The sequence below is a fragment of the Lipotes vexillifer genome, unplaced genomic scaffold, assembly GCF_000442215.2.
Source record: "Lipotes vexillifer unplaced genomic scaffold, Lipotes_vexillifer_v1.1 scaffold384, whole genome shotgun sequence".
In the NCBI taxonomy this organism is placed as follows: Eukaryota; Metazoa; Chordata; class Mammalia; order Artiodactyla; family Lipotidae; genus Lipotes; species Lipotes vexillifer.
The window spans coordinates 4141391-4152853 of NW_006793498.1; positions in this window are offsets into that span (position 1 = coordinate 4141391).

Here is an 11463-nt window from a genome sequence, read left to right on the forward strand (position 1 = left end):
TTGCCAACACCTATCAAATCACAGGCTAGATACAGGGAGATCAGCTCGGTGGTTTGTGACCACCTAGCGGGGTGGGATAGGGAGGGTGCGAGGGAGGGAGACGCAAGAGGGAAGAGATATGGGAACACATGTATATGTACAACTGATTCACTTTGTTATAAAGCAGAAACTAACACACCATTGTAAAGCAATTATACTCCAATAAAGATGTTAAAGAAAAAAAACAGGCTAGAGAAATGGACAGAGGATAGCTCTTTGATCCAGCAATTCTGTATCTGAGAATCTATCCTAGAGAAATTTACATATTAAAAAAATAGTAGTACGTGCACAGGATAGTTTGCAATGGAGAAAAAGTGGACACAACCTAAATGTTTTTCAATGGGGAAATGGTTTAGTTTCTATTATTTATTGCTACCTAAAAAACTAACCCCAAAATCATGCCCTAAACGAACCATCACTTTGTTCTTATCTTTCATAATCTTGCAGGTCAGGAATTTCTAGAGGGCACATCAGAAAAGACTCCTCCCTGCTCACCATGTCTGGAGCCACAGCTGGGGAAACAAAAATGGCTGCAGGCTGGACAGCTGGGGTCTGGCTGTGCATCTCTGCATCCTCATGAAGTCTCAGAGCTAGTCCACCGGGTCTCTCAAGTGTGAAGACCTCAGAGTATTTGGATGTGGCTCAGGGCTGGAAGAGATTGTTCCCACTTCTTCTGCCCTTGCATCAGAAGTCACAGAAGGTCATTTCTGCTGCACTCCACCAAGCGAGTCACTATAGTCAGGCCAGATTCAAGGGGAAGGAATGACTCCACTTCTTAATGCGGGGAGTAGTTAAGAATGGGCAGCATTTTTTTTTTTTTCAGGCTGCGCTGCCTGGATTGCAGGATCTTAGTTCCCCAACGAGGGACTGAACCTGCACCCTCGGCAGTGAAAGTACGGAGTCCCCATCACTGGACCACCCTAATTTGTGTTTTAATGTTACGTTAAGAATGCATAATGTTCTACCATGTATGTGCAACTATTATTGCAGACCTGTCATAAAGAAACAGAAAAGTTTGCTTGTGGGATATATTAAAAAATATATCTTGTGAGGATAGATAGATAATCTTGCAATGGTTTGAGGAACCTTTCAGAAAAGGGTAGAGGAAAGGAGCTTTCCTGACAGGGATTTGTGACTGTCTGCTGACATTAAGAACATGAGTGTAGGGCTTCCCTGGTGGCGCAGTGGTTGAGAATCTGCCTGCCAATGCAGGGAACACGGGTTCGAGCCCTGGTCTGGGAGGATCCCACATGCCGCGGAGCAACTAAGCCCGTGCGCCACAACTACTGAGCCTGCGCGTCTGAAGCTTGTGCTCTGCAACGAGAGGCCGCGACAGTGAGAGGCCCGCGCACCGCGATGAAGAGTGGCCCCCGCTCGCCGCAACTAGAGAAAGCCCTCGCACAGAAACGAAGACCCAACACAGCCATAAATAAATAAATAAATAAATAAATATTTTTTTAAAAAAGAACATGCGTGTAAATATCACAGGAGCCTGGAAACTGAGCAACAGCTGGGCCAACTGTAGAGGAAAGAAAGGAAAGCTAGAGGCACAGAGGACTTCAGGGGTTTGACCAAGCGTTGGAAACCACTCCACTGGCCTCTGCTGGTATTAATTCCCCACTTGGTGCTCATTCAGCTTGCGACCCCCTGCCAGGAACCAGAAGGTTACACTTATAGAACATGTAAATGAATATGTACTAGCAGTAAATCTAAGACAAACAAACCCTGACACAAGGTCTGAAGTGGTTCCCCCCCCTCCTCCCAAAGTAGGTCCCTTCCTTCTCCTGGCTGGGATGAAGGGAGGGGAGGTATCTGTCACCTCTGGAGGTCTCCTCTGGGGGAAGACGGGGTTTCCAGACTTCTGTTTTAAAACTAACAGTCTGGTATAGGAGGGGTGTTTTGTTTTTGATGAATAAAAACAAAACAACCAAAAAGCAAAAACATCTCTCTTCTTTTTCAAATTAAATAGCTTTCATGATTATGTCATGGCGTAACGGGCATTCACCCGGAATAACCTAGATCCTGCATTTTAAAACTTTCATTTGCAGATTTTTATCAGGTGTGGCTGGCATTTTGTTGAATCCAACCGACAGCTTTAAACAGGGGAAGGAGGAGAAAAAAAATGTTCTGAACTTTTTCCTTCCTTTTTTCTCACTTCCTTACTGGGATGTGAGCTTGCTAAAGAACTGTGGGTGAGCCTCAGGACCAGGGTTGCCATGGTTTCTATGGCCCTGGGTCCTGGCCTCCCTCCCGCTGCCCTTCCCCAAGTGTGAGCATTTGTGGTTGGTGGCTCCGGGCAGAGACGGGAGCTGCTGATGGTGGGTGGGCGCCAGGTGCTAGTGGGCCTGTGGCCAGCTCACCGCAACACCGCGACAGCCCCGCAGAGCCCCGGTCCTTTCCGGGCCGGAGCTGCGACTCGGGCCCCACCTACCTGGGAACAGGCTGCTTGGGGTCACTCCTGTCCCTGTCGCAGAAGGCAGATCCCAGGCAGCCATGACCCGGCTCCCCGCTGGAGAACGCAGACAGCAGTCAGCACCCTGGCCTAGGGCCTCTTTTTGGTTTATTCGTTCCACAAGTGATGGTTGGGCTGAATTGCTCACATCCATGGGGCCGGCCCCCAGGGTCAGTGGTCCAGGGTGCTCACCCGCCTTTGCCTGTCCTCGTGTTGGTGCCGACAACAGTGTTTTTAACAGCCTGGCCCCGGAGCCCAACCACCCAAGGGTGTACCCTGCTTACCTTCCCCAGGTGAACATGCTCAACTAGAAACTCTGTGCCTCAGTGTCCTGATGTGAACATGTGCGCTGAATAAAAGTACTTGCCCTTTGGATGTGTGGTGAGGATAGCACAAGATGATCTGTGTGAAAACCCAAGAATGACACAGGGTGGGTGCTCAGTAAGGTACTGGAGAGGAAGAGAGTGGGGAGGGGAGAGAGAGTTCGGAAGAGAAACTTTCAAGTAGTTTAGATTTTAATCCCTCTGGAATTCCGCAGGCTGATCGTCCAAAGTATCTAGGACTTGAGTGCAGCTGTACCTCTGCCTGTGGGGATCTTTAAGAAACATCATGAAGCACGTTCCAAGGATAACTTCCTCAGCTGCTTTCCAACCATTTTTCTGTGCCACATACCAGACGATTGGATCCACTGCCAGCAGCTCCAGGGGTCTATTTCCACCTGGTTCTCAAGTGGGGTGGGGCTCCAGATGGAAGTTCGCTGGATTGAGAAGCCCTGATTCTGATGACACCCCACCTTCCCCAGGCCCCATAAGGAATCGCTGTCATACACCAGGGACATCCAAAGCGTGTGCCTTGTGTCTGAGCCAACAACAGTTAAGGAGACCCCTTCCTACTCTTCCATGGGGTCAGAGCAGCTAGAAGCAGCTTTGTGGTGATCTTGACAGTCTCTAGCTAAGGTCACAGTGACTTCAGGCTTTATCCCCAAATAGCACAAATAGCACAAACCAGCGCCTGGCTGTGTTCCCAAATAAGGGCTTTGACCTTTTAAGAGGAGAATTCAGAATTGGCGGAGAATCTAAAGATCATATAATCAAACCTTTCATTCTACAGATGAGCAAACTGAGGCATACAGAGAGGAGATGACGAGATGACCAGTCCGAAGTCCTACAGGTGGTTAATGTTAAAGTTAGGACTACAACTTAGATAACCTGACTTCTGAGGCTGAGGCTCTTTGTACTACCCCCGAGTTCTCCCAAGTTGAGTAATGCACAAACCCCTTTTAAAAAACTGCAGATCCCCAATGTTGATGTAAATAACTATATTATGTTGCTCAAGTATAAAAAGAAAACTTGACCTAAGCTTTGTATGTTTACATTAAAATGGATTTATAAGTTGCATATCACTAAAAGTATAAAACCAATATTCAAATTAACGAGATGGATGATGCTGTCTTGCTGGAAAAGGAAATTGCTGTTGGCAGCACGAAGATGGTGCTGACTGCTATCACACAGCTGCTTTGGGGTTCACACACTTATGTTACACCAGTAACATGCTCAATCCCCTGACATTCGAATCACCAGGAAGCCTTCACTCAGGCTGTATCCCTAACATCATTTTGCCTTTAATGGGTTTGTACATACCATTTGCATATAAATCAATCCCTGTTCTTTAATAGCTTAATTAAAACAGTCTAAATACACAAATAAGGAGGGTGGTGGGGTGGAAGGTGAAATCACGTGGCAATCCTAAGACAATCACGTCGATGATTCAGAAAAAATATATATATATATGTTTAAGTATATGAAGTGAAAATACATACTTAAAAAACTGTCCACAGGCTCTGGTTTTAGAAATGCCGCACATTATATCCTGCTGCCCTAAAGGCATAGAAAGATAGTGGTGAAACTTCCCTATTACCTTCTGTAAATGTCCCCAGAGCCATAACTTTGCTTCTTAAGACTTCACCTATTAATGTCTTAGCATAGGCCTGTGGGGGACTTCTCTGGTAGTCCAGTGGGTAAGACTCCGAGCTCCCAGTGCAGGGGGCCGGGGTTCGATCCCTGGTCAGGGAACTAGATCCCGCATGCATGCCACAACTAAGAGTCCGCATGCTGCAAGTAAAAGATCCCACATGCCACAATGAAGATCCCATGTGTCGCAACTAAGACCTAGCACAGCCAAAGTAAATAAATAAATATTTTAAAACAAAAACAAAAACAAAAGAATAGCCCTGTGGAAAAAATGCCCTAAGGGACAAGAGGCAAGGATGTTCCAGGTCAGGGATGGAAGGAGAAAGCGGAGGAGATGGAGATCGGGATCCCAAGACCTCCTTCCAGTGCGTACTTCAAGTCTCACCTTGGTCAGCCCCACTCAATTTTAACCCAGGAGGAAGTTGGTGAATATTATTACTATTATCTTTATTTAAAGAGTGAAGAATTGAATCCCAGGAAGGTTTGTGACCTGTTCAGGATAATGGTTAGTAAAGGGCAGACATGTCATCGGAACCAGGATTCCTGACAAGACTTTCTCTTTCTCCTTTACACTAATATGAAAGGGAGTCACATGAAGATGGACATTTAAACGCATTAGTGCTTCTCTGTAATAGGGCATTTTAGCAAGCATGAGCCCCGAGGGTGAGCATTACTGGCTTGAAGGAATGCCTCTAAGAGGAAAAGGCATAAAGTTTTGGTACGTTCTGTTCTACTTTAAGGCAGGAGTAGTTGAAGCGCCAAAACACTAAATCATAGCATCGATGAGGAGGAAAGATAAAACATCAGGCTTCCCCCATCATGCTCCATTTCACTTCATTGCTTACAATGAAGTCACAAAATGAAATGATTTAAAAGAAAAAATTCTTATGCCACCTGCATGTCTGCAACTCCCTCCTGAATTTTCAGAGCATGTTAATTTGAAATTGCTGAATTTCTTCACGTCCGATCCTCCAACTTATTATCAGAATCACTTCTCTTGGTGTTGGTTTTTATAGTTTCATCAAGTATCTGAAGATGTTTCCCTCTTCAAATTACTTCCTTGCTTACTTACTGTATCAATTTCTCATTCACACATCAGTGAACTGCATAAATCACTTTAAATCTTGACAATTTATTTAAGTAGTACGTTGGGCTCTATTTCATAACAGAAGAATTGCTTTCTTAGATCAGACAAATGGTCCCTCAGCTTAGAATTTAGGATATTTTGAATCAAGGCATATTTTGAAGAAAGGCATAATTACCTGTCAAGATTTCAACCTCAAAAAGCTATGAACTGCATTTTTGCTAGTAAGAAAATGAAAAGAAATGGAATAAAAAGCATTATTACATTATGGTGATAAAAATAAACACTGGCAACATTGGTAAAACATCTTTGGAAACATCATTAGCTTTATAATATTCATTTTTTTTACTTCTTCTTTGGGATTCTTTCAAAAATGATAATCTTAAATATATATATATATATTTTTGTGTGTGTGTGTGGTACGCGGGCCTCTCACTGTTGTGGCCTCTCCCGTTGCGGAGCACGGGCTCCAGACGCGCAGACTCAGCGGCCATGGCTCACGGGCCCAGCCACTCCGCGGCTCCCGGACCGGGGCACGAACCCGTGTCCCATGCATCGGCAGGTGGGCTCTCAACCACTGTGCCACCAGGGAAGCCCTTAAATATTTTTTTAAAAAAGCTTCAGACTCTGCAGTTCAGCTTACCCTCCAGATCAGGGTGAAAGCAGAACTTAACACCACATTCCCGTGCAGCAACTTCTCCATCCCTATCTTGCTTCCTTCCCTCCCTTCCTTCCCATCCTCAATAAATCATGAGTGTACACACACACACACACACACAAAATAAATTTAAAAAAATAAAAAAGCTTTATGCAGAAAGCTGTTCATCATAGGCTACTAACAAACATTTGTAAGTAATTTACGTATAGAATTATGGTAAATTTGTTTGATGGTATACTAAGAGTGATTTTAAATTGTTTAAATTTTACTGGTATTTTTGTTTTTATATATTTTTAAATGACTATGTGCTACTTATAATGATGGCATATATTAATTATTCCTATATATTTTTATGTTGTTGGCATGTGTATATTGTATAGCATTAGGGATATCAAAACATAACCAATTACCCATTTATTCATTAGCTCATCCACTTATCGAAATCTTTGGTGTGTACTTACTAGGTGCCATGTGGTGTGCTGGTCTGTGTCTTCAAAACTAAATAAGAACATTTCGTGCCTTCAAGAAGCTTCCAATCCAGTAAGACAAGCCGACAAATACTGGAAAGTATATTACTATTTGAGGTGCAGTCCCACTGGAATAAGCATAATTACATATCACAGAAAGCACAGAAGAAAAACACTGAATCCATTCTTGGACGATCAGGGTAGGTGTCCTAGAGGAAGGGACCTCTAAGCACAGTGTTTGGCATATAGTCAATGCTCAATAAGTGTATTTTGAATGAATTGGCATCTGAAGGAAAACAGCACACAGAAGGAGAAACCCTTTTAAGCCAGAGGGAAACAGCGTGAGCTAAGGCCTAGAAGTGAGAATATACCACATTTTTAGGAAGTCAAAAATTTTACAGTATGGCTGGAATTTGGAGTTGCAGGTGGAAAAGTGATGAGACAGGAAGCCAAAGAAGTGAGTAGTGACGAGACCAGGAAACCCCTGGGCGCCATGCTAAGGAGTCTGGCCTCTACACTGAGGAGACTGGTTAGTGAGGACACTGTCAGATTGGCTGTAGAAAGGTCCTTGATAGATGACGTGTGTATTGACAGGCCAGACCGGAGGTGTGGACATAGAGTGGAGGCTGTTTCAGCATCTAGAAGGCCTGAACTCAGGAGTGTTAATGGAGATGGAGAAAGGAGGATGAACAGAAGAGATATTAAGATAAAATCCACAGGGCTTGAGGTTTACTTGAATTGAAATAAAATGCCCAGAGAGGGGTCAGGGTGTCTGGCAGCAAATGGAAGTGGTGTGGGATAGACAGACAGCATCAAGCATGAGCCATTCCTAAAGGCATGAGTACGGGGCTCAGGCTCCCATGGCAGGTAGTTCTACTGCATTACTACCTTGCCCTCAAACTACACCTATGGCATCACTGGGATTTCCCTATGGCCAGCTGACAGAGGAAGAAAAAACTTAGCCTGGTTTATAGATGGTTCTGAACAATATATAGGCACCAACCAGAAGTGGACTGCTGCAGTGTGCCAGATCCAGTTAGGAGTGTCACTGGAAAATAACTGGGAGGGAAAGAAAATCTGACCACTCAGACTTCAAACAGTACCTTTGTACTACCAGGGCTGGAAGTCTTGAATCTATGACCATGGTCAAGGTGGTGAGTCTCCATTACCCCCCCAGAGTTACTACATCTATGCCCTGCTCTACGCTTTCGGGTGATGGCTCCTTGAATGTGGATTGGATTACTCAGGTCTCTTTACTTTCTAGTTTCCAGTTGGGTTATTCAGTGAAAATAGCGGCAGGAAATCGGAGAGGGAGAGAGAACAGGGTATTTTTTCATGCTCTCCCTTTCATGCTCTCCCTGTTTCACTGCTGTGTCCCTGGCCATAGCTGTGTCCTTCTATGATCACAGTTCCGGCCCAATGGCCCCTCCTCCACAATTGCAACTTGCACTAGGCTCTGGTGACTTGATTTCCTAGCCTTGCCTCTTAAACAACCAACGTACCAAAGAAGGCACAAGGGAAATTAGAAATTCTTAGAGATAAATGAAAGTGAAACACAACTTTACAACTTAAGCAACTAGAAAAAGAAGAACGAACTAAACCCAAAGCTAGCAGAATGAAGGAAATAATAAAGATTAGAGCAGAGATAGATTAAACAGAGAATGGAGAAAATAAATGAAACCAAAACTTGGTTCTTTGAAAAGATTAACGAAATTCACAAACCTTTAGCTAGATGGACTAAGAAAAGAAACAGAGGACTAAAATTACTAAAATCAAAAATGAAAATAGGGACATTACTACCAATTCTACAGAAATAAAAAGGATTATAAGAGACTACTATGAATAATCGTACATCGGCAAATTGGATAATCTAGATGAAATGGACAAATTCCTAGAAACAGAAAACCTACCAAGACTAAGTCAGGAAGAAATAGAAAATCTGAATAGACCTATTACTAGTAAGGAGATTGAATTAGTAATTTAAAAATCTCCTAACACGACTTCCCTGGTGGTCCAGGAGTTAAGAGTCCACCTTCCAATGCAGGGTATGTGGGCTCGATCCCTGGTTGGGGAGCAAAGATCCCACATGCCTCAGGAAAACTAAGCCCGAGTGCCACAACTACTGAGCACGTGGGCCACAACAGAGCCCACATGCTCTGGAGCCCGTGCGCCACAACTAGAGAGAAGCCCACGAGCTGCAACGAGGAGCCCAAGCACCACAACGAAGATCCTGCCTGCCGCAACTAAGACCCGACGCAGCCAAAATAAAAAAAAAAAAAAAATTAATAAAAAGGAAATGACTAGAGGGATTAATAATGAATTTAAAAAAACAAGTAAAGAACTTGAGTAGACATTTCTGCATAGAAGATATACAAATGGCCAATAAGAAAAGCAAAAGATGCTCAATATCACTAATTGTTAGGGAAATGCAAATCAGAACTACAATGCGATACCACCTCACATCCATTAGGGTGGCTACTATCAAGTAGCAAACAAGTGTTAGCAAGGATGTAGAGGAAATGGAACCCTTACGCACCACTGGTGAGAATGTAAACCAGTACAATCGGTGTGGAAAGCAGTATGCAGCTCCTCAAAAAATTAAAAATAGAATTACCGTATGACCCAGCAATTCCACTTCTGGGTATATGATCAAAAGGACTGAAAGCAGAGTCTCAGAGAGATATTCATACACTCATATTTATAGCAGCATTATTTACAACAGCTGAAACATGCAAAAAGCCCAAGTGTCCACCGACGGATGAATGAATAAGCAAACTGTGGCATAAAGGTATAACAGAATTATTATTCAGCCTTAAATAAAAGGAAATTCTGCAGTACGCTAAAACATGGATGAACCCTGAGGACATCCTAGAGACTGAAAGTAGAATGGGAGTTGCCAGGAGCTGCGAGGAGGAGAGAAAACGGGGACTTCTGATTTAATGGATATAGAGTTCAGTCCCACAAGATGAAAAGTTATGGGGATGGATGGTGGTGCACTTAATGTCACAAAACTGTACACTTAAAAATGGTTAAAATGGTAAATTTTTAAATGAATATCTTACCACAATTTAAAAAATTAATATCAGCCTGAACCGAACACTAGCTGACAGAGATTTTGAGTGCCATAAGTGAAACTGGGTAAATAAAGCAGTCAGTAGGAAATAAGTGCTCTCAACCCAATTCTCAGACTCCTTGGTGACCTTAAGATCACATTTATTACATAAGAATCCCAGAAGTAATGAGCAAATCTTAGTAAGTTGCTTCCATTTAACACAGCAAGTATTTTTGGTATTATCTACTCTGTGCAAATTATTATGCTAAAAAAGCACAAAGCAGTGCAGCAAATTTAAAAAGTGATGAAGGAATTCCCTGGCGGTCCAGTGGTTAGGACTCCGCACTTCCACTGCAGGGGGCACGGGTTCGATCCCTGGTCGGGGAACTAAGATCCCGCAGGCTGCACAGGCCAAAAAAAGAGGTTAAATAGTGATGCAATTCAAGATAAAGCAGTTTCTGGATGTTCGTAACCCAGGCATTAACTGTAAGATGCAGACTCCTTTTAAGTCTAGAATCATTGGAACTCTCACACATACATTCAGTGGACAGAGGTAATAGCTTATATTTAGTCAGCTTCTCTTTCCGTAAAGAATTGTGGGGTGTTTCAGAAATATATTTGCAAGATTATAACTGATGAAGCAAAACCTCTTAAATGAAAATGTAGTTGTCACTCTACCACATGATGCAATGAAAACAAGTATAATTTGAAAATCAGTATGTAAGAGGGAGACTAATAATTATATAAAATACTCCAGGAGTTCAGAGGCTAAGTATGTATTCCACATGATACACTCTTCTAGAGGTTTCTCCTCACTGTCAAAAAAAAAAAAAAAAAAAAAAAATTAAAAAATTTTTTAATTATAGAAGTATTAAGTTCATTGAGGAACTAAAGAAGTGGTTAAAAAATGAAATAAACAGCAAAAGTTTTGGGCTTCCCTGGTGGCGCAGTGGTTGAGAGTCCGCCTGCCGATGCAGGGGACACGGGTTCGCGCCCCGGTCTGGGAAGATCCCACATGCCGCGGAGCGGCTGGGCCCGTGAGCCATGGTCGCTGAGCCTGCGCGTCCGGAGCCTGTGCTCCGCAACGGGAGGGGCCACAACAGTGCGAGGCCCGTGTACCGCAAAAACAAAAACAAACAAACAAACAAAAAACAGCAGAAGTTTCCCATTTAAACTTTCAGCTCAATTTTATGTTTTGACAGACATTTAGTATACTTTTAGAAACACAATATAGTTAAAATATAAGTAGAATATTATATATACTGCAACTCCCACTTTCCCCCAATTCCCTTCACTTAGATGTAACTTGGACATCTATATTCCAAGCTAGTCCTTTTGAAGATTTTGTTTTCAACAGCAGAATATCAGTTTTCAAACCAACCAATACAATTATGCATAAAAAAATATTAATAATTTTCTACCCTGTGATGGCAAAATATTGTGTCAATCTGACCCGGCCACAGTGCCCAGTTGTATGGCAAACATTAGTCTAGGTGTTGCCATGAAGGTATTGGTAGCCCTGAATAACATCTACCATCAGCTGACTTTAAGATTACACTCCATAATATGCGTGTGCCTCATTCAATAAGAAAGATCTTATGAGGGAAAAACTGATTTCCCAGAGAAGGAATTCTGACTCAAGACTAAAAGAGAGGGAATTCCCTGGCGGTCCAGTGGTCAGAACTTTCACTACTGTGGCCTGGGTTTGCTCCCTGGTTGGGGGGGGGGGGGGGGAAAAAAA